General features: G+C 44.1%; 1 non-coding gene across 1 annotated transcript; it reads right to left on the bottom strand.

Moving 5' to 3' along the window:
* Positions 1-5,712: 5,712 nt before the first annotated feature.
* LOC119948639 lies at positions 5,713-5,850 on the bottom strand. The gene has a single exon (XR_005457023.1). It is a non-coding gene; the product is annotated as a small nucleolar RNA SNORA7 (small nucleolar RNA).
* Positions 5,851-23,150: the final 17,300 nt, after the last annotated feature.

Genomic DNA, 23,150 nt, shown 5'->3' on the forward strand with positions numbered 1-23,150 from the left:
CGCTTAATAAATGTGATTATTATTATTATATAAGTAGGGATGCTTTCACAAGATTGCTCTGGCTGAAATATAGTAACCCCTATTTCACTCATCAATTTGCTTGGGACGCACAAAGTGGTGATATAATAGGCACTGCTAAGGTAGAAAGCCAAGTGGAACTGGCATCAAAATGTAAGTTCTAACCTTGGCTAACCTTCCGCAGGCAGGGGACTCCAGGGTATGTAGTCTGTCCAACTGCATTTCCCGAAGCAGGAACGCTGTTCATTTTTTCCACCTGTATTTCGCTGCCTTTTTTGCAAGCTTCCCAAATGGAGCAATGAGCTTTGCCTTTGTGTCCCAGCAATCAATCAATGGTATTGTAGCACTTACTGTGGGCAGAGCGCGATATTTAGAGCTTGGAAAAGTACAATACCACAGAGTTGGGAGACACATTCCCTGTCCACAAGGAGCTTACAGTCTAGAGGGAGAGACAGTGAAATAAATTACAGATATGTACCTAAGTGCTATGAAACTGAGGGTGGGATGAATTAACAAGTGTTTTAAAGGTACAGATGCAACTGTATAGGTGACCAGACAGGAGAGAAAGAAGGGGAGATGAGGGATTAATCGGGGAAGGCCTCTTGGAGGAGATGTGATTTGTTTTTTAATAAGGCTTTGTAGGTAGGGACAGTGGTGATTTGTCATATATGGCTATCCTGACTGGATTACTGCATCAGCATCCTTTCTGACCCCGCAACCTCCTGTCTCTCCCCATTTCAGTCTGTACTTTACTCCGCTGCCCAGATTATCTTTCTACAGAAACGTTCTAGAGATGTCACCCGCCTCCTCAAAAATTTCCAGTGGTTGCCTATCAACCTCCGTATCAAGCAAAAACTCCTCACTATTGGCTTCAAAACTCTCCATCACCTTCCCCCCTCCTACCTCACCTCCCTTCTCTCTTTCTACATCCCAACCCGCACACTCCTCTCCTCTGGTGCTAACCTTCTCACTGTGCCTCTTTCTCGCCTGTCCCACCATCGACCCCTGGCCCACATCCTATCTCTGGCTTTGGGCACTTAATAGTCATTCCACCCTCAGCCTCACAGCACTTATGTACGCATCCATATTTCATAGTAATGTCTTTCTCCCCCTCTGGTCTGTAAGCTTTTGGGCAGGGACTCTGTCTACCAACTCTGTTGTACTCTTCCAAGCTCATAGTACAGTTCTCTGCCACAGTAAAAGCTTAATAAATACCTCTAATTAAAGCCAAAGGTAAGGAGTTTTTTGTTTGAGGAGGAGGTAAATGGGCACCCCTGGAGGTTCTTGAAGAATGGAGAAATGTGCACTGAATTATTTTATTTTATTTATTTATTCATTTTTAGAAAAATGATCTGGACAGTAGAGTAAAATAAGGACTGGCATGTGGAGAGGCAGGGAGGTCAGCCAGAGCTCCTTCCCCTCCCCACAACAACTGTATATATGTTTGTACAGATTTATTACTCTATTTTACTTGTACATATTTACTATTCTATTTATTTTGTTAATGATGTGCATTTAGCTTTAATTCTATTTGTTCTGCTGACTTGACACCTGTCCACATGTTTTGTTTTGTTGTCTGTCTCCCCCTTCTAGACTGTGAGCCTGTTGTTGGGTAGGGACCGTCTCTATATGCTGCCGACTTGTATTTCCCAAGCGCTTAGTACAGTGCTCTGCACACAGTAAGCACTCAATAAATACAAATGAATGAATGAATGAATATAATTATCAAGATGGTATATGATAAATGCTTGGATCGGTGTAGTAGCAGTTTGGATGAAGACGAAAGGGCGGATTTATCGATGTTGTGAAGGTTGAACCGAAAGGATGATGACAGATTGAACATGCTGGTTGAATGAGAGAAATGAGTCGAGGATAATGCCGACGTTATGGACTTGAGACAGAGAATGATAGTGGTGTTGTCCACTGTGATGGGAAAGACAGAGGGCAGGGTTTAAGTGGGAAGATAAGAGTTCTGAAGGTAGCAAGTTGAGAAAGAGCACGGGCTTTGGAGTCAGAGGTCATGGGTTCAAATCCCGGCTCCGCCACTTATCAGCTGTGTGACTTTGGGCAAGTCACTTCACTTCTCTGTGCCTCAGTTACCTCATCTGTAAAATGGGGATTAAGACTGTGAGCCCCCCGTGGGACAACCTGATCACCTTGTAACCTCCCCAGTGCTTAGAACAGTGCTTTGCACATAGTAAGCACTTAATAAATGCCATTATTATTATTATTATTATTCCAGGTTCATTTGTTTCCTAACCCATGCCTCCACCAAGCCTGTTCTGTCAAAAAGTCTCCCTCCCAACAGGACAGCTCCTCCCCTCCAAACTCCAGATATGCTTTTGAAATCAATGCTGCTTACCAATTTGCTCTTAAAAATGTCAGATCTCTAATCAGATGAGGTCAAACAGCAATTCTCACAGCTGTTATAAAACACTGCTAATTGCTCAACATACTTAATAGGAAACCCAGAGCTGTAGTTTGAAAGTGATCATTATTGTGACTCTGGTTTCTTGGCCCAAGTCCCTGAGCTCCAGGGTCTTTTCTAGCCAAAGACGTAAGACTAAATCCCAAATAGCCTTGCCTACCTATAAAAACAAAACAAAACAAAACAAAAAACACTGTTGGCACGATAACTGCTTGTGGTCCACAGACAACTGAACTGAGGCCAGAATCAAGAAACTAAGTGACCAGGTTCCCCTGAAGGAGTAAAATGCTAGTGTTAAAATTTTTTCTTATGAAGAAAGTGATGGTACCCCAGTAGTAGGTTTTCACTTAACCATATCTGGGGAATAGATTAAAAAAAAAAACCCTCAACTTTAATAAATAGTGCCACAAAGCAAAATTCATTACCGGTTAACCTGTCATCAGCATAAGCTTACTTTATTTTCCGGCTGACGGAGCTACAACACAAAAAGGTGAGATGACTAATATCAGATTTATTCAGCACATCTTGAAATATTTGTCTACGTGAGGTAATAAAGACCACTCACCAGTTTGCAGAGAAAGAAAAATGAAGGTGGTAAAAAATACAACACATTAGGAAATTCTATTTACACCAAGTCAATTAGTGGCAGCATTCTGCTTTATTATACACTTTTTTTTCCCCCAGTAACCATAACTTGTCAAAAATCCTAAACTAAGGAAATAAATTGTCAGGATGGTGTCCAAATGATCACAGCCCACTCCTCATTATAGATTCTTATTTCCAAATTCTCAAAGTGATTTGTGACAGAATGTATGGCATTTGAAAGTAAAATTAGCCAGATAGGCTTTAAAGGTGAATTTTAAAAGGAGGCCACATTTTGGTACGAGCTGTACTAGTAATCACATCTGCTTTTTCTCCACCGTTTTCCTGGACAAGGTGCAAATATATATCCTAACTTTTACTCACATATAGGTCTTGAAATGTGCAGCTGTTCTAACTCCTTTGACAATGGTTGGGTTCACAGAATCCAAAGTCAACAGTGAGATGGGTATTTCTAAATTATGGGAAATGAGACACATCATTTTGATGTACACGAGATGACCATTCTCTTGCTCCATCACCAGGTGCATGTCAAAAGACATTTATAACAGAGGCAATCCATTCTCACCCCTGGACCACTTAAAACGCCGAATTGATTTAACAGGATATACATTTATCGGGTTATAGAGATGTCACTTTTGCAGACTTACATCATCGACCTGTCAAGAATCTGAAGAGTTAAAAAGTCCTGAGACTGAATATTCCCTCAGTAGGGGAAACCAAACCCTTGAATGACTGGCTTGAAGGAACCATAATCCAGATGTACCTGGGTTAATTCTGACTAGATATGGAGAGGGACATTTTCGTAGTTGAGGCTTTGTTGGGGGGAATGCAGGAGAGGCAGAATTGGGTAGACACAAGTCAGCAAGACCCAGCAGCCGCAGTCCAAAGGTTTTCGGTTCAGGTTGATAATTGGTGAAGGTTTTTCAGGTACATACACCAAATGATCTCAAACCTATTTCAAAACTAAGGAGAGGCAAGGGAAGTGTCAGCAGTTAGTTGCTTCTCCCAGAAACTCATTCAGGTCAGACAGTCAGTATCCTCCTGGTTTTCCTACCTTTCCAACCACTCTATTCCTCTCATCAGGAGGCAGAAGTTGTGGACCCTTTGCTCTTCTCATTTTACATTCACTGCCCTGGGGAGCTCACCTGCTCTCATAGCTTCCATCTACCACCTCTATGCAGAGGACTCTCAAATTTTCATCTCCAGCTCTGACCTATTCTACATTCTTGTATTTCCTCTTGCCTTCAGGAATGTTTGACCCACCAACACCCTAAACTTGTAGGTCTAAAATTGAGTTCTTCATCTTCTTAAACCTTTCCTCAACTTTTCAAGTCTTAACAACTCCGCCATCCACACTGACCACTTGGTAGCATCTTTAACTCCTCTCTCCCATTTACCTCCCACAGTCAATGGGTTTCTGCTTTGCTTGTTTTCCCTCAATATTTAGCATATTAACCCCTTATAATTACCTCGAGGTTTCATCATTTCCTATTTGGAAGCAACGTCCTTACTGTTCTGCTTGATTTCACTTTCTTCCCTGTTCAGCCTATCCCCACGAGAGCTAGTTTGCAAATTTTCATTCATTCATTCATTCAATCTTATTTATTGAGTGCTTACTGTGTGCAGAGCACTGAACTAAGTGCTTGGAAAGTACAAACTTTGTACAACTATTGCTGAATTCAGCAATAAGGAGAGAATCCCTGCCCACAACAGGCTTACAGTCTATAAGGGGGAAGACAGACATCTAAACAAGTAAACGGGCATCAATAGCATCGATATAAATAAGTAGAATTATATACACACATCAAAACAAGTAAACAGACATTATTGTAAATAAATAGAATTATAGATATGTAATACATACACAAGTGCCGTGGGACGGGGGGGGGGGGGGGGGGAAGGGGGCATATAGCAAAGGGAGCGAGTCCCTTCTAGACTGTGAGCCAGTTGTTGGGTAGGGACCATCTCTATATCTTGCCTACCTGTACTTCCCGAGCCCTTAGTACAGTGCTCTGCACACTGTGAGTGCTCAATAAAGATGATTGAATGAATGAATGAATGAGTCAGGCGATGAGGAGAAGGGGAGCTGAGGAAAAAGGGGGCTTAGTCGGGGAATTTTGCTTCTGTCATATTCTCCCAGTGCAGTCCTGAGTACTCAGGAGGCACTCATTAACACCTTTGATTGATCTCCCCTACAGTTGTGGATAGAACCTCACTCCCTCCTCAGAATAATCTCCAATAGTTGTATAACAGTGGTATTTACTGAGCACCTACTGAGTGCAATGCACTGTAATAAGTGCTTTGGAAGGTACAACAAAAGTACTGAAGACATTCCCTATCTACAAGGAGCTTTGATCCCAACAAGGGGGATAAACATAAAAACATTTCCTGTCTTATGCTGTTGAGTAGTCTCTGACCCATAGTAAGCACTTAATACAGTGCTCTGCACACAGTAAGCACTCAATAAATACGATTGAATGAAATAAATAAATCTCTCCCAGAACACCCCACCTCTAACTGCAATCATTCCAGTAGTGTATCCGCAGAGTTTTCTTGGTAAAAATACAGAAGCGGTTTACCATTGCCTCCGTCCACGCAGTAAATTTGAGTCTCCACCCTTGACTCTCTACCATGCCGCTGCTGCCCAGCACCGGTGAGATTTTACTTGTAGCAGATTGTCTTCCACTTGCTAGCCACTGCCCAAGCTAGGAATGGAATGGATATACCTCTGCTTGACTCTTTCTCCCATAGTAGAGACTGGTAGACTACTGGAAACCCTCCAGGTGCAACCACGGAAGGGGGCTTAACAAATACCATCATTATTATTATGGGAAAGTCAGGGGGAGGACCGGGTTTGTTCCCCTGCCGAGAATCATCACAGATTGTTTGTAACTTTTCGAGTCGTGCTCATTTGACCAAAGATCACCAGTGCCTTTTGATTACAAAATAATTTGCTTTATGGCTCATTAATGCCAAGCCTTGTTACAAACAAACTGACAGTATGAACCCAACAAAGGATATGAAGAGGACACAGTGAATGATTATTTATCTCTTATACTGGCACCTCGACCTAAGGGGAAGATAACATTTTCAATTCATTTGGCATTTCTAATGACTTGCCACTCCTAGTATGCAGTGTCTGGGCACATGTACAAAATACAATAACCAACCCTAGCAGCTGACTTTCCCCAGGGGAGCTGGGTGGGAGTTGGTTGGGAGTATTTTGTGTATATGTGTGTGTGTGTGTGTGTGTGTGTGTGTGTGTGTGTGAGTGAGTGTGTGGGTGGGTGGGGGGAGGCAGTGCATGTTGGAAACAGAGGGCTAAGCATTAGAGACTATCAGTAACCACAGCAATAGGATAAGACAAATGGGAGCCATCCCCTATTTCCCCTATTCCAAATTTTCCAGGCTTGGAAAAAGTATGAAAATGAAATTTCCTGAGAGAATTCCAGCTAAAAATACCCAGCAGGCAAATAATGTTTTCCTATGTCTCTGAGCTTGGTTATAAGGGGCTAGAGGGCCCAGCAACACCTCTTAAACTGGTTTCCAATCGCTGTTCAGCTAGGATATTTTGACTTTCAGTGTGGCTATTTTGTTGTTTGGTAAGGCCAGTTTCTTTGCAAATAGATTGGAGAGAGGGGTTTAGAAGTTGAGAGGTCACTGAGCATGGAGATCAAAATTGGGGTTTTTTGTCTTATTTTGCAAGCTTCCCCCTCTTAAAATTGCAGATGCCACAAGGTGAGAGTGAATTTGCGGCTTATTGAGTTCTCCAGGTTACAATTCCTCCCATATGTGGCTTTCTTTTTTCTTTTTTCTTTTCTCTCTCAGGGAGTCTTTCCAGTCTGTAAAATCTGGAATTCCACTTGATGGACCATTTTTCTTCCAAATGACAAAGACACACATTAGCCCACTAAAACTCTGTTACAGAGCAGCTGAAGCTCTCCTGGAGAACAGCTTTGGACATAAACACTGAAGCATGTGTTTTTGCCATTCATCTTTTTTATTAAGAAGCCATATGCGGTCATATTCTGGAGTTCTTACAGAATATGGCAGGTGGCTCTTGAATCGGTCCAATTGGTGATTGATTGAAGTTAGGTTAGAGGTTACTGGGTGGCAATGTGCTCCTCCGGTTCTTGGGAACCTGCGATAGGATTGAGATGACATAAGTGCTGAACTGAACCTTCCCTCCAAAATCCAAACTGAATTAACCTGAGCCGGGATTTTCTTTGGATGAAGTTTAAGGCTGACATGCAGTCTGTGTATTTCAGAGTCTGGTATTCCAAATTCCTGTAGCTCTTTATGTTCTCTCAGGGCCACTTCACTGATTTGGGGTACTTATTCCTCACAACACCACTGTGAGAGGCAAGGTGATATCACAAGTCTACAATTTAGAGTTGAGGAAAATCAGACATAGGGAACAAAGGGTGGTTGGGCCGCAGTCCTTGAGCACAATAACCACAGACCAGGATCAGGAATCTCAGATTCCAAACTTTTCATCTTTTTGTTAGGCGTGGCCTCTCTCCTCCTACTTTTCTGCAATTCTGCCTTTAGTGAGGACCGAAGCTGAAGCAATGGAAAGAGTGAGATGCTGTTCTGAGCTAATAGGTTTGCAAAGAAGGGAACTGATCTATGCCCAACCTGTCCCTCATGTCTAGAATGTAGGCTTCAATTGTTTTGGGTTTATGAAACATGAGTATAAGTTCGCCTGCTGTGCTACTTGGTGTGTGTCCCTTTTATGCACAGATATAATTGCAGGGCTGGTGGTACTGAGATCCAGGAGAATGATTCTGTGCTGTGAAAAGGGAGCTGCGCTGTCAGTGAACGTTCTTGGAATTTTTTGTATCCATTTGCAGGAATTGGCACAAAGCCGATGAAATTAATAATGATGGGATTTGAGTATCTACTATGTGCCAGGCACCGTACAAAGCATTGGGGTAGGCAGAATATAATCAAGTCAGACACAGTCCCTGTCCCTCTTGGGGCTCACAGTCCAAGGGAGAGGGAGAACAGGTATTAAATCCCTATTGTACAGATGAGGAAGCTGAGGCACAAAGAAGTGAAGTGACTTGAGGATGGTATTTGTTAAGCACTTACTATGTGCCAAGAGCTGTTCTAAGTGCTGGGGTAATAATAATAATAATGATGGCATTTATTAAGTGATTACTATGTGCAAAACCCTGTTCTAAGCGCTGGGGAGGTTACAAGGTGATCAGGTGGGCTCACAGTCTTAATGCCCATTTTACAGATGAGGTAACTGAGGCCCAGAGAAGTTAAGTGACTTGCCCCAAATCACCCAGCTGATAAGTGGCGGGGCTGGGATTAGAACCCACGGCCTGTGTGACTCCCAAACCCGTGCTCTTTCCACTAAGCCACGCTGCTCCCACATTGTACTTCCCAAGTGCTTAGTACAGTGCTCTGCACACAGAAAGTGCTCAATAAATACGATTGAATGAATGAATGAAAGGTCACACATCAGGCAGGGGACCCAGGTCCTCTGGGTCCCAGGCCAATGCTCTTTCCACTAGCCCATACTGAGAAATTCTCGGGAGGGCTTCCGGAAAGGGAGGAGGGCTTGGGGGTAGGGTTTCTGGGAGAGTCTCGGGGGTGGGAGAGTGGGCCTAGGGGTACAAATAGGTCTAGGGCTAGGGCTCAGGAGCCCTGTGGGGATGCTCAAAATCCCCTAGCCCCAGGTTTAGAACAGGCTCACATCATCATCATCATCATCAATCGTATTTATTGAGCGCTTACTATGTGCAGAACACTGTACTAAGCGCTTGGGAAGTACAAATTGGCAACATATAGAGACAGTCCCTACCCAACAGTGGGCTCACAGTCTAAAAGGGGGAGACAGAGAACCAAACCAAACATACTAACAAAATAAAATAAATAGAATAGATATGTACAAATAAAATAAATAAATAAATAAATAGAGTTAAAAAAATATGTACAAACATATATACATATATACAGGTGCTGTGGGGAAGGGAAGGAGGTAAGATGGAGGGGATGGAGAGGGGGACGAGGGGGAGAGAAAGGAAGGGGCTCAGTCTGGGAAGGCCTCCTGGAGGAGGTGAGCTCTCAGCAGGGCCTTGAAGGGAGGAAGAGAGCTAGCTTGGCGGATGGGCAGAGGGAGGGCATTCCAGGCCCGGGGGATGACGTGGGCCGGGGGTCGATGGCGGGACAGGCGAGAGCGAGGTACGGTGAGGAGATCAGCGGTGGAGGAGCGGAGGGTGCGGACTGGGCTGTAGAAGGAGAGAAGGGAGGTGAGGTAGGAGGGGGCGAGGTGATGGACAGCCTTGAAGCCCAGGATGAGGAGTTTCTGCCTGATGCGCAGATTGATTGGTAGCCATTGGAGATTTTTGAGGAGGGGAGTGATATGCCCAGAGCGTTTCTGGACAAAGATAATCCGGGCAGCAGCATGAAGTATGGATTGAAGTGGAGAGAGACACGAGGATGGGAGATCAGAGAGAAGGCTGATGCAGTAGTCCAGACGGCTCACCTTGCTCCTCAGCCACAGCTGAGGGCCAGCCTGAATCTCCAGCCCTTCAAGTAGGTTCAGGTTTTGTGTGTCTCCCACTTGAGACAGGAGAAGACTCTGGCCTGGTCCTAGGGTCCAGTAATAATAATAATGATAGCATTTATTAAGCACTTACTATGTGCAAAGCACTGTTCTAAGTGCTGGGGAGGTTACAAGGTGATCAGGTTGTCCCACGGGGGGCTCACAGTCTTAATCCCCATTTTTACAGATGAGGGAACTGAGGCCCAGAGAAGTGAAGTGACGTGCCCAAAGTCACACAGATGAGAGTTGACAGAGCCGGGATTTGAACCCATGACCTCTGACTCCAAAGTCCGTGCTCTTTCCACTGAGCCATGCTGCTTCTGAGTAGGAGCAAGGAAAGCCCCAAACCCAGCCCCAAAGATCAGTGGAGGAGAGAGAGGACTTTGCTATGGATCCAGGGGGGGAATAATAATAACTGTGATATTTAAGCATTGACTATGTGCCAGGCACTGTACTAAGCACTGGGGTAGATAGAAGGTAATCAGTCCAGGCACAGCCCCTGTCCCACACGGGGCTCACGGTTCATGAGGGAAAGGAGAACAGGTAATTGAATACCCATTTTACAGATGAGGAACCTGAGGCTGAAGTGAGGTGACTTGCCCAAGGTCCCACAGCAGGCAGGTGATGGACCAGGTCCTCTGACTCCCAAGCCTGTGCTCTGCCCATTAGGCTATGCTGCTTCTCAGAAGAAGCCCAACATCAGCCTGTTTGGCAGCTCCTGCCGGGCACCCACCCTATGGAAAAACCTCAGGGGGCAAAGAAAATGGCTATTTCTTGGGGCATGAGTCTCTTATCCCCCCAGCATTGTGCCCTTGCCTGAGGGTAATTTGCTTTAAAAATTGTACAGCCTAACAAGACAAAGTATTATTGTAGCCACCGGACAGCAAATTGGAAACTGTAGAGCTGAAGTCAAAGGAAACACGAAAGCCCTCCATTAAAATGACAAATATTCCAGATGTGCCTAATTAGTATGATAACCTATGCATAAAAGAGATTGTAAAATTAGTGGGATCAGCCTTGCAATACCATTAACCACATTATAACTCTTCACAGGATTTTTTTTCTCCCCACTAAGAAATGGTCTTACAAATGTGAATTTTCAATTTGCTTTATCATATGCTAGAGTTCATCAGTGCCACACACTACTGAGAGTATTGTGGTTTTCACAGTGGGATATTTTTTATCTCTGCAAATTGGTAAATTAAAATAACTTTACCTAGGGCAATCCTGAGCAGGAAATACACTGGTGACCTTGACAGCAGTTTTCTATTATTTTTCCACATTCCTTTTTTCCCTTTTTCCTGCCCCCTCAGTCATAGCATGAAAGAGGACACCAGGACAGCAGAGTGATAAGTGGTGTGATGTTGGGTAGGGACTGTCTCTATATGTTGCCAACTTGTACTTCCCAAGCACTTATTGCAGTGCTCTGCACACAGTAAGCGCTCAATAAATACGATTGATTGATTGATTGATTACATTTCCTGGACCTTGTCTTCCATGGGGAGATATTAAAACACCAACAATAAGGTACAATCAAATATATCATCTGTGCTATTAAAAAAATATATAAGGGAGATGGTATGTTTGTATAAGCGCTTAGTACAGTGCTCTACACACAGTAAGTATTCAATGAATATGATTGAATGAATTAACTGGGAAGCAGGTGCAACCAAATTATACATTTATTCATATTTGTTGAACACTTACTGCGTGCAGAGCACTGTACTAAGTGCTTGGAAAGTACATTTCAGCAACAAGTAGAGACAATCCCTACCCAATGGGCTCACAGTCTAGAAGTGGGGGGAGACAGACATTAAAACAAAACAAAGCAAGTTGACAGGCATCAATAGCATTGGATGTGAGCTTCCTACAATTTCACCTTGAATGAGCCTGAGAAGGAATAAGATGGGCGCAGTATTTGTGTGGAGGAACAGTATTTGGGAAGTGTCGTCGATGAGTGCCAGTTTGCTTCAGAAAATGACAGTCATGCTCTGCCTCTCCCTCTCTGATTCTTTTATCATTCTTTCCATGAAACCTATTTACCGAAAACCCGTGAAGAGCAAAAAGATTTCAAAGCTGCAACAGAAAACCCATGGGGTTCAATGCAAATACCATTTGTACCTAATGAATTTGTGCAGAATGAAACTGACTTTGGAAGAACTGGTTTACAGGAAAGATGTTGACCCATCAGAACAAGTTTCTCTCCTGCCTTCTTTCTCAACTTCAACTTCTGTTTATTTTTTTTCCATTCCTCTCCTGATTCATGCTCAGAGACTTTTTAGTTGCCGTCAGTTACCTCATCTGTAAAATGGGGATTGAGATTGTGAGCCCCACGTGGGCCAGGGACTGTGTCCAACCCCATTTGCTTGTATCCACCCCAGCACTTAGTACAGTGCTTGGCACATAGTAAGTGCTTAACAAATACCACAATTATGGGGCAACTAAGATCAGAAACCACCATTTCCAGAATCTTTAGCTGTTCCACGATGGCCTGGAGAGGTAACCGAGAAACTGAATTGTTTCTTCTTTCTTTGAAATGGTTCCACAACAGACTGGCACACTTTGCACTTCTACCCATTATTTAGGCGAAATCCTTCAAGATGATATAATAAGTCATTAGTAATGGCTACAGAATGATCATCTCATGGTTTTATTCGATCGTCTGATCTTTCAACGGGGGGGTGGTACTGAGGAAGAGGGAGACGGGATTTTCTGTGAAGCTCCATAGGAGGAAGGGACCCAAGTTTACCGTGGAAGTGTGGATTGGGGAACGGCTGTAAGTGCAGGGAGTGGACTGTCTACCACGGATGCATGCATGTAGTTTCCTCTGAAACCGAAGCAACCCTGTCCCAGCTTTCCCCTCTCTATCCCCCATGAAACTCTGTAAGAGGAAGGGAATTGTGTGTGGGAAATAGACTTGTGTGCAGTTTCCTCTAAAACCCAGGGGTGTATGGGTGAACCTGGAGCTGATTCCTGCAGCAGGGGCAAGGAAAATGGAGTCTGTTCAGAAGTGTGTGGGGAGCAGAGCAGGGATGTACAGGGATAACACAGCGTGGCTCAGTGGAAAGAGCACGGGCTTTGGAGTCAGAGGTCATGGGTTCAAATCCCGGCTCTGCCAATTGTCAGCTCTGTGACTTTGGGCAAGTCACTTAACTTCTCTGTGCCTCAGTTCCCTCATCTGTAAAATGGGGATTAAGACTGTAAACCCTCTGTGGGACAACCTGATCACCTTGTAACCTCCCCAGTGCTTAGAACAGTGCTTTGCACATAGTAAGCGCTTAATAAATGCCATTATTATTATTATTATTATTATTATTATGTGCGCTCTGCTAATGAAACCTCTTCCTCAGAGCTGACCCCCCATGGCGGGGGGGCAGGGGGTGTGGGGGGACGTCATCTGGCCTGCTGCAACTGGGCCTCTCCCAGCCAGGCATGGTGAGCTGCTGCCATTGCCACCACTGGCATGGCTGGGAAGCAGACAGTCCACTGGGGACACACACAAGGGGCAGGCCCTAGGCTGGTGTCAATCATAGGCATTAGAAATAGACCTGGGTTCTAATTCCAGCTCTGCCCCATGTCTGCTGTGTGACCTTGGGCAAGTCACAACTTCTCTGCACCTCAGTTCCCTCATCTACAAAATGGGGATTGAGACTGTGAGCCCAATGTGGGACATGGGCTGTGTGTTCAGGACATGTTTCCCCCCTCCTCAAGAAACTCCAGTGGTTGCCCATCCACCTCCACATCAAACAAAACCTCCTCACCATTGGCTTTGAAGCACTCAATCATCTTGCCCACTCCTATCTCACCTCGCTACTCTCCTACTACAACCCAGCCTGTAAGCTTCGCTCCTCTAATGCTAACCTTCTCACTATACCTTGATCTCCTTGATCTCATCTATTTCGCTACCGTCCTCTTGTCCACATCCTCCCGACAGATAATTACTCTCCCCCTCTTCAAAGCCTTCACCTCCAAGAGGCCTTCCCTAAGAACCCGTTTCCTCTTCTCCTACTCCCTAATGCGTCACCCTGACTTGCTCCCTTTGTTCATCCCCGACCCCAGCCCCAAAGCACTTATGTACATATCTGTAATTTATGTATTTATATTAACGTCTGTTTCCACCTCCAGACTGTAAGCTAGGAATGTGTCTGTGTATTGTTATATTGTACTCTCCAAAGTGCTTTAGTACAGTCCTCTGCACACAGTAAGTGCTCAATAAACACAAATAAATAAGTGATTAGATTGTATCTACTCCAGTGCTTAGTACAGTGCCTGGCACATAGTAAGTGCTTAAAAAATACCATTTAAAAAAAATCATAGGGAAGGTGGAGCTGTATTGGGTCATAATTCAACCCCTTTGACTTGGAATTGGTAGAACTGTCAAATTTATCATCCAACCACATGCTTCTTCTGCAAATTGCACCCCTGTCATGGACCCTTTGATAGTAGGGAACGATGTTATCTGTTCTGTGAAGAATTGCCCAGAGATGGGGGAGACCTAACAATTTTGTTAACATTTACCCAACTCTCCTTACCTCAAGCTTGTGAGTAAGCTTGTCTATTTAAAGAACCCTAACCCCAATCAACAACCCAAACTTCTGCCTACAGTGAATAATCATGGTGGACTGGTCTCCAGCTTGCCTGTTACCTGTCTGGTTCTGATGCTGTCCCAGATCCTTTTATGTCTGGTTTTTTTAATCTTTCATTAGCAAACCACCTTCTGCTGCAGTTCCTACCACTGAAAAGTCTCAGAGTGGTGGTAAAGTTTATATGGACCTGGGAGGAAAATGCAAAGGCGCTGGAGCAAGGAGTGGGTTCTGGGCTTGCCCTGGAGAAATGCTTTAGGATTGCACAAAATCAGTGTGCTTCTTCACATTACACACTGTGTGTCACACCACATATCACGGATTTGGCATGCTTGTTGGGAGCCATTCTTTTCTGGGTGAAGAGGCCAACAAAGTCATCTTAGAATAGTGCATCTTGCCCTTCCTTCCAGAGAATGTGACAGAACAAGGTTTACATTCTGAAAATACACTGGGCAAAGTATAATGGGTTGCTTTGAAAATACAGCAGTGATAAAAAGGCTTGTTGTGGTGAAAGCATTTATATTGCAAAGGAGGGCTCAGCATGATTTAAAAATTCATTTTCAGTGGCACATTACAAAGACTTGAAAATAAGTAGAAAAAAGTAGCATTCTCTGACCCCAAATCTTACTGGCCTCTCTGCCCTCGGGAAAAGCAAGGAAGAGAAAATAAATGAAACCAGCTGCCTTTTTTGTCTGTCACAGGCTGATTGCTTTTTGAGGATGGATTCCCAATTGTAATATCAGGGTGTTATGTACCAACAGCTTACAATAGCCACTGTGGGACACTATTGGATCTCCTGGCTAGGGCACCCCAAGAACAGATCGATGCCACCATCTCATCACTCTTAGATTTAATACCCCCAAAATAACTAAGAAGGATTCAGCTAACCCGCTGCAACTGCCCAGCCCTGAGACAATGAGTCTGCCTGAATAAGCTAGTTCCTCATCTACAGGCTACCCAGGAGCTAGCTCTCTTGGGTTACAACCAGGCAACCAGATTGATTTAATGTGGCAGAATCTTAAACCAGATCCTCCAATAAACACACTGTTCCTAATCTTGCACTTGTTCTTAAACTAATCTCTGGGATTGGACAGCTGTCTACATGTTTCGTTGTCTGTCTCCCCCTTCTAGACTGTGAGCCCATTGTTGGGTAGGGACCGTCTCTATATGTTGCCAACTTGTACTTCCCAAGCGCTTAGTACAGTGCTCTGCACACAGTAAGCGCTCGATAAATATGAATGAATGAATGAAGTCTCCTTTGAAACATTGCTGAAGTTCCCTAATGCTGCCATAGGTCCTTCCTTCGCAATTCACCCAGGTGAAACTTGGCCTTTCTGGTGAACACCAGTCTCCCAGGTCACTGTGAGGCCCTCACTTCCTGGTTCTGTGCTTTTAATCAATTAATCTTTGGTAATTATTGGGTGCTTTCTGTGTGGTGAGTACTTTACTAAATTCTTGGGAGAGAGCACCTGAAGCCAAAGAGAGAGTCAGTCTCTGCTTTCAAGAAAGGCATTTTTTAAGTGAACTTCCTTAGGGAAGAAGCATGGCCTAGTGGAAAGAGGCCACTTGTCTGCTGTGATCTTGGGCAAGTCATTTAACTTCTCTGTGCCTCAGTTGCCTCACCCATAAAATGGGGATTAAATCCTATTCCCTCCTACTTGGACTGGGAGCCCCGTATGTTACAGGGATTATGTTCAATCTGATTGTCTTGTATCTATGCCGGTGCTTGGCACAAAGTACTTAACAAGTACCATTATTATAATATTAAGGACAAACCACCTTCCTTTTCTCAATGTCCTTCTGTCCCCATGAATTCCTCTCTTTACCAGCTACCTACCAAGAAGCAGTTTCCTGCTTGCTTTTGTGCTTTGGACCACATTCCCTCTCAGTTCTAGACTGTGAGCCCACTGTTGGGTAGGGACCATCTGTATATGTTGCCAACTTGTACTTCCCAAGCGCTTAGTACAGTGCTCTGCACACAGTAAGCGCTCAATAAATACGATTGAATGAATGAATGAATTCTAAAAAAATACACGCTCCCAAACCTCTCGCCTCAAATCCACAGAACCACCTCCTTTCCGTCTTTCAAAGCCGTCTAAGAAGCCACCACCTCCAAGAGATAGTCCTAGATTAATCCCCCTCCATCCCAATTATGCCATCCTATCGGCCACCAAAGCAGTCATAGGTCTATCAAGTAATAAGAGCATTTGAGTACCCACTGATCAATCAATCATATCTGAGTGTTTACCATGTGCGCAGCACTGTACGGAGCACTTGGGAAAGTGCAATGCAACAGAATTAGCAGACACGTTTCCTGCCCATGACAAGCTTACAGTCTAGAGGGGAGACAGACACTAACATGAATAAATAATTCATAATATGTGATTTAAAGATATGATATAATTTAAAGATATATGATATAACGTACTGAGCAGTTGAGCAATAAAAAAAGTGACACATCCCCTACCCACAAGTTTCTTGCACTGTCAAAAACATTTACAAATAGTCAAAATAATTGAAGGCTCAATTGAGAAAGTGCTGAGGATAATAACAATAAAGGCATTTGTTAAGCGCTTACTATGTGCAAAGCACTGTTCTAAGCACTGGGGAGGATATAAAGTGATCACAATCTTAATTCCCATTTTACAGATGAGGTAACTGAGGCACAGAGAAACAAAGTGACTTGCCCAAAGTCACACAGCTGACAAGCGGCAGAGCCGGGATTTGAACCCATGACCGGATAGGTATAAAGATGTTCATGGGTGATATTTATTAATTATTTCACTGCCTACCTTTACTTTCATCACTTGTATTTATGCTCTTGCTCTTTTACAAACTGTAGGTTTGTGTCTCCTTGTCTCCCCCATTAGATTGTAAGCCCTTTAAGTGGATTAAAAATCCATCCCAGAGGAGCAGGGCTGAGAGCTTGAGACTCCTCTGTCGGAGCCCTGTGGTCTGCAGCGCACCTCTTCCCTCCCTTGCCTGTCATTATTCGGTGAGGACCCTTTGCATAGGAGCTGGGAAGAAAAATCCAAATTTGGGGATGTGGGGAAGCAGGTAAACCATAACTGTAACTCAGAATGTGACAACATTCGAATTTTCCAACAGCCCTGCTGGAGCAGTGATGGATGGCTGTTTTTGTTCTTCTGCTTTTATTGTATTTATGCTTTTATTCCCCCGTCATCTCTATCTGTCCTCTTCCTCCTCCTCTCTTCCCCTCCTGCTTTTACACTGTGTGACCTCTCTGAGCTAGGGACCTGGTCTAAACTACTGTCCTGGTCCCTTGACCAGGGCTTGGCTTATAGGCAGTGCTTAGCAGGGGAACTGGGCAAGAGAGAGTGGATGACTCCATGCAAACCATCATCACGCCTTTAAAAATCAATTGAGCACATGACATACTGATGGTGTGATACCCCAGAAAGACTTATGAAACTAGGCTGTTTGGGATATTGGTAGCCTTGAAAATAATGCAGTAATGCCAGTCAGGACTGCATCTTTCACTTCTGTGGAATGCTCCTAAGCTGCCTAGTATGGTGCTCTGTACTCTGATGATGATAATAATAATGATGACTGTGGTATTTAAGCCCTTATTATGTACCAAGCACTGGGGTAGATGTAAGATAATCAGGTCCCACATGCGGGAGAACCGGTATTGAATCCCCATTTTGCAGATGAGGGAATTAAGGTACAGAGAAGTGAGTGACTTGCCCAACGTCACACAGCAGACAAGCGGCAGATTCAGGATTGGAACCTAGGTCTTCTGATTCCCAGGCCGGTGCTCTTTCCACTAGGGTATGCTGATGATGAACCAACATTTACCCTGCTAAAAGGAAAATGAAAAATGATTTATGTCTATGCACAACTACAATATCCTAAAAAGGGAATTCTACTGATCTCTGATTATATGAAATATAATTATATGAAATACATTTTTGCAATATGGGGCTAGTTCACCTTCTTAACAAGACCATTAAATTATTTTCTAACATAACTTTCTGACTTTCCAATCTCTGTTGACAGCACTACCATCCTTCCCGTCTCACAAGCCCGCAAACTTGGTGTCATCCTCGACTCTGCTTTCTCATTCACCCCTCACATCCAAGCCGTCACCAAAACCTGCCGGTCTCAGCTCCACAACATTGCCAAGATCCGCCCTTTCCTCTCCATCCCAACCGCTACCCTGCTCATTCAAGCTCTCATCCTATCCCGTCTGGACTACTGCATCAGCCTTCTCTCTGATCTCCCATCCTCGTGTCTCTCTCCACTTCAATCCATACTTCATGCTGCTGCCCAGATTATCTTTGTCCAGAAACGCTCTGGGCGTATCACTCCCCTCCTCAAAAATCTCCAGTGGCTACCAATCAATCTGCGCATCAGGCAGAAACTCCTCACCCTCGGCTTCAAGGCTGTCCATCACCTCGCCCCCTCCTACCTCACCTCCCTTCTCTCCTTCTACAGCCCAGTCCGCACCCTCCGCTCCTCCACCGCTGATCTCCTCACCGTACCTCGCTCTCGCCTGTCCCGCCATCGACCCCCGGCCCACGTCATCCCCCGGGCCTGGAATGCCCTCCCTCTGCCCATCCGCCAAGCTAGCTCTCTTCCTCCCTTCAAGGCCCTGCTGAGAGCTCACCTCCTCCAGGAGGCCTTCCCAGACTGAGCCCCTTCCTTCCTCTCCCCCTCGTTCCCCTCTCCATCCCCCCATCTTACCTCCCTCCCTTCCCCACAGCACTTGTATATATGTATATATGTTTGTACATATTTTTTTACTCTATTTATTTATTTAATTTATTTGTACATATCTATTCTATTTATTTTATTTTGTTAGTATGTTTGGTTTTGTTCTCTGTCTCCCCCTTTTAGACTGTGAGCCCACTGTTGGGTAGGGACTGTCTCTATATGTTGCCAATTTGTACTTCCCAAGCGCTTAGTACAGTGCTCTGCACATAGTAAGCACTCAATAAATATGATTGATGATGATGATGATGATGAAAATAAATTTTTAAAAGGCAATTATAAGATTAGTCTTTGTTAACAATACATAGATAGCCTTTGTAATTGAAGATTACCCTATTGGTGGTGATATCTGTTGATAGTTCTGAGTGTGACTGAAAAGACCAATATGCATTTGCAATCTGTACAATGACCAGAAAAGCAGATTTACTACAACTTGGCACCTATACATACACACCTTACAAACCCACAAACCCACGCCTCAACATGCAACCCCCAGATCTTGAGCATGTCTGCTAATACTATTGCATTGTATTCTCCAAAGCATTTAGCACAGTGCTCTGCACATAGTAAGTGTTCAATAAATACAATTGATTATATTGCACATTATCCATTAACACCCAACCATTTAAATGTATACCTAGACTCTGAGTCCCTGTGGGACAAGGACTGTCCGACCTGATTTTCTTGTATCTACCCGGTGCTTAGTACAGTACTTGGCACATAGTAAGCACTTAAACATTATTCTTATTCCTATGGATAGCTATCTCATAAAAAGCAGTTCCCTCAACTCATGCAATAAACCTCAAAGTCTATTATGAATGACTTTAATTCCCCCTTCTGCTCTTGCTTCTCTTACTGGCATTCTATTTCCTAATTCCATAACCCTAGCTTCTGTGTTACCCTATGAAGTACTGCTGTATTCTCCAGCATGACCCTGATTATCCTTCTACCATTTGGTGTCATCATCATCATCATCATCAATCGTATTTATTGAGCACTTACTATGTGCAGAGCACTGTACTAAGCGGTGTCGCAGAGTGGAATTTTGATTCTGATTTTCTTCATGTCCTATGGGTTTCATTCATCAGTCAATCAATGGCATTTACTGCATGCTTACTTTGTCCAGAACACTGTACAGAGTCCTTGAGAGAGTGCAGCGAGAAGCAGCGTGGCTCAGTGGAAAGAGCACGGGCTTCGGAGTCAGAGGTCATGGGTTCAAATCCTGACTCCACCAATTGTCATCTATGTGACTTTGGACAAGTCACTTCACTTCTCTGTGCCTCAGTTCCCTCATCTGTAAAATGGGGATGAAGACTGTGAGCCCCCTGTGGGACAACCTGATCACCTTGTAACCTCCCCAGTGCTTAGAACAGTGCTTGCACATAGTAAGCACTTAATAAATGCCATAATTTATTTATTTTTTTTACAACACAGGAGAGTTGGTAGATATGTTCCTGCCCACAAGGAGCTTACTGTCTAGAGGCAGACATTAATTTTTTTAAAATTACGGATATGTACATAAGTGCTTTGGGGCTGAGGGTGGGGTGAATATCAATCGATTGTATTTATTGAGGGCTTACTGTGTGCAGAGCACTATACTAAGCTCTTGGGAAAATATGGCAGACAGATATGACAGAGTATATATCAGGTGCTCAAAGGTGACACAGAAGGGAGAGAGCTCAGGGAAAAAGAGGGCTTTCTCGGGGAAGGTCTCTTGGAGGAGATGTAATTTTTAGTAAGGCTTTGAAGGTGGGGAGAGTGATAGTCTGTTGTATATGGAGGGGGAGAGTGTTCCAGGCCAGACGACGGACATGGGCCAAGGTTCGGCTGTGAGATAAACAAGATTGACGGGCAGCGAATAGGTTGGCATTGGAGGAGCAAAGTATGCGGACTGGAGTTGTAGTAGGAAATCAGCCAGGTATGGTAGGAGGAAGTGAACTCGCTGACTGTTTTAAGGCAGACGGTAAGGAGTTTCTGTATATTTCAAGGTGAATGGGCAACTGCTGGAGATCTTGAGGGAAAGCAGCATGGCGTAGTGGATAGAGCATGGGCCTGGGATTCAGAAGGATCTGGATTCTAAACCCAGCTCACCACTCGCCTGCTGTGTGACCTTGGGCAAGTCACTTCACTTCCCTGTGCCTCAGTTACCTCATCTGGAAATGGGGATTAAGACTGTGAGCAGCCCAATGTGGGACAGGGTCTGTGTCCAACCCAATGACTTTTTATCTACCCCAGCACTTAGTACAGTGCCTGGCACTTAGTAAGCACTTAACAAATATCACAATTATTATCTGCAGCTGCCATTTGACACACAGGAAGCACTCAGTAAATGCCACTGGGCCAGATGTAAGTATGGTAACAGGACCCTTGGATTCTTATCCATATGTCCTGTTACCTAAATCTGGCAGGCTCATTTGTTCACATTCTATAGCTGATATTGTTACTCGGGGCAGGTGTAATCTTTACGGGATAATCTAGGGCTCTCAGTAAATTCAGGGAATCAAAACTAGCTTGCAGAGATAAAGACCTCTATGATTTGCAAATGAAATGGTATCAAAGCTATCTTGCAGAGATAAAGAGCTATAGGAGGATTTGTAAATGAAATTCATATAACCAGCTCATAAAGGGCAATTAATTTGAAAAGTATGTCAAATAGCTCAACTGTGATTTGAGTCAGAGAATTGTACTTTTGAGATTATATCAGATGCCCTTTTCCTCCTCAGAAGACAGGCAGAAAGCATCTAGCTTGGATTTTTCTTCCATCCTTCAGTCATTCCACTCTTTGTCCCTGTCTGTTATTGTTTTTGAGCCGGTGCATGAGGGCAGGACTAAGTGTCAGCCTCCGCTTGGAACACATGATTGAAATTGAAAATAAGACGCATTGTGACATTTTAGCTAAGAGACCTTTTTCTGATGTAGAAAAATAGAATCTCTAGCAAGCTAAATGTGTTCTCATTGTCGTAAAGGCAGAAGAAAGCCACCTAGGCAAAATGTCACCCCAGAACTTGTTTTTCCATTCTATTCTTGGTGCATATTTTATTATTCTTCCCTTTCATTTCTAAGCACCGGGTCAAAGCTATTGTTGTGGCGCCTTTCTTTCCAGAAAAAGACTCCTGGGTGGGGTTTTTTTTCATATTTCAAAGTTGCCGTACAAATTCATTTCAAATTATTCCTCTCTATGACTCTGAGTTTGTTAAGGCTTATTATTCTTGTTTTCTGGATGGACAAACTGATTAAGTGATTTGCTCAGTAGTGCAGAAGAGGTGGAATTACAATTAAAGAGTTTCTGGCACTCAGCCCTGAGCTTCGACCTCCTCCTCCTTCCCCTTTCTCACCCACCCCTGCCCCTTTTATTGCTTTGTAAAACATGTATTGTACATATTTCTAGTAGGGTGAGCATGGTTTCATCCTCACTAGTCTCTCTGTCTCCCACCTCTCCCCTCTCCAGTTCACACCACTCAGCTGCCTGGATCATCTTCCTGAAATATTGTTTCACACACATCTCCCCGTTCCTAAAAAAAATGTTCATTTGGGGCCAATTATTATTATTTTTTTCAAATGGTGTTTGGGCATATACTGTGAGCCAGGCACAGTACTGAGCCCTGGGGTAGATAAAAGCTAATCCATATTTCACATGGGCTCACAGTCTTAATCCCCATTTTACAGATAACTGAGACACAAATAATAGTAATTGTGGTTATTGTTAACACTTATTATGTGCCAGGAACTGTACTAAGCCCTGCAACCCAGCAAATTGGGTTGAACGCAGGGCCTGTCCCAATTTTTTTATTTTATGGTTTTTGTTAAGTGAGACTCGCCTGGCCTGTGTTCTTCCATTGCGCGTGCCCGTCTCCCCACTGCGCCGGACGCGTGGAGGCAGATGGCAACAAATGGCGCCCGAAACAAAAAGGGGGACTTGTGGCAGACCTAACATCTGGGCCTAGGTAGTAAGCCAGGCCACCTGGCCTTCTGTGCTCACAGGAAGACCTACAAGGAGCAATGAAGGAAGTCAGGCTGCTAGATAAATAACTTGGTGCTGTTCTGAGAATTGCCTTGGGAACGTGCTGATCTAGGCATGAGCTCAGCCTTGCTGATAAGCTCAGCCTTGCTGATGAGCTCAGTCTTGCTGATGAGCTCAGTCTTGCTGATAAGCTCAGCCTTGCTGATAAGCTTTCAGTCATCCGCCTGTCCCCTGACTCCCTTGAGGCTCCTCACTGTATAAAAT

The sequence above is a fragment of the Tachyglossus aculeatus genome, chromosome X4, assembly GCF_015852505.1.
Source record: "Tachyglossus aculeatus isolate mTacAcu1 chromosome X4, mTacAcu1.pri, whole genome shotgun sequence".
NCBI classification, from domain to species: domain Eukaryota; kingdom Metazoa; phylum Chordata; class Mammalia; order Monotremata; family Tachyglossidae; genus Tachyglossus; species Tachyglossus aculeatus.